This window comes from Buceros rhinoceros, unplaced genomic scaffold (genome assembly GCF_000710305.1).
Source record: "Buceros rhinoceros silvestris isolate BGI_N320 unplaced genomic scaffold, ASM71030v1 scaffold200, whole genome shotgun sequence".
Lineage (NCBI taxonomy): Eukaryota > Metazoa > Chordata > Aves > Bucerotiformes > Bucerotidae > Buceros > Buceros rhinoceros.
In genome coordinates this window covers 32,305-33,768 of record NW_010387671.1, presented here as the reverse complement: position 1 = coordinate 33,768, position 1,464 = coordinate 32,305, and positions in this window count along the sequence as shown.

Sequence of the window (1,464 nt, the reverse complement as noted above, 5' to 3'; positions counted from 1 at the left end):
GTGATACACAAAGACAAAACAAAATCATGGGGGTTTTTTTTTTGGGGGGGGGGGTATTTCTATAATACATGGCACTTTTTAAACTTGAAATATAATCAGAAGAATATTTCTTTGTTTTTCTTGCAGATAAAGAAACTTCTTTAGCTGGTTCAGTCCTTTCGTGCTCCTGCAAAAACCAGAATTCTTTATTATTGATTTATTTTCCTTTCCTGCAGTTTAGAAAGCTCAAGTCCATTTAAGATCATAATAAGGCGGAAGGAATAAAGAAAAATTAGAAGATAAAATATGCCTGAGCATGACTAATATAAAGACAGCTCGGCAAATGTGAGTTTTGCCATTACCAGGAGAAACCACCAGGCTTTGCATTGACCTGGCAGTGCAGGGACCCAGCACCTGTCTGTGCCTGGGCCAGTTGTAGCTTGGCTTAACAGTTGTGCTGGTCAGTGACTGCTGCCTGACCTGTTTTAGTCTGAGCAGCAGGAAGCCGCATGTGGTAAAGAACAAAGAGTCTCAGGGAACCAGTGTGCAACAAACAACAGACCCCGTGGGTAACAGGGCTTGGTGGGCGTCTTTCAAACTTCAGGTGGGAAAAAATGAGAAAGAAGCAAACTCTGATAAAAATCATAAAAAGATAACTTCAGAGTTATCTATGAACACATTCCTTCCAGTGAAGGACTGAGGGTGCTAATGCTTGCTGTACACAACACCCCTTCCCTCCTCCCCCTGCCCCCCCCAGACCCTCTCAAGGAAGTGTGAAACCATTGACCTTAGGACCCAAGGGGGCATGGGAAGGGCAGGCACACACCAGAGAAAAGGGGTACATAGTAGGAAGGGCTGTTTTCTTTCAATAGTATTTTTTCCTGTATTATTAATGAAGGTTGCCTCTGTTAATTGGACAACATGGATTATTAGGCTGTTAAATCATTAGCTGGACTAGCAACACATTTTGAAATGTGTGGTGTGGTGATTTCCCCTTTGCCCACAAGAAGATTTTTTTCGGTCTGACATAAACCTTGTTTTATGGAGGCATGCAAGGAAAAGGTAGAAAATCATCTCCTGGTGGTAGCAGAACTTCAGTTTGGAGTGTTGTCATCCATTGGTTGAAAAAACAAGAAAACTGCTCCTTTTGCAACTCATTCTGTTTCTTTTGAACACTTATATAGAAACTCATCTCAGTTAGCCTCCAGGCACTACCTAATGAAAAAACATTGGTAAAGTAAATAACTCATAGTGACCTCACAAATACTGTTGATATCGACATATAAAGATTTTGTACTCAGTACTGATTACTTTTTAATTTTCTACAGATTGCTCTGTATTTTATATTCTTTTTAAAGCTGCACCTGCTAGATTCATAGGATTGGGTAGGAAGGTCACCTTTGTACATGGAAAGTACATTTCTCTCTCTTGTGGTTGCAGCAAAAAAAGCTGAAAAACATAACCTATGGCCATCCTAGAGGCTTA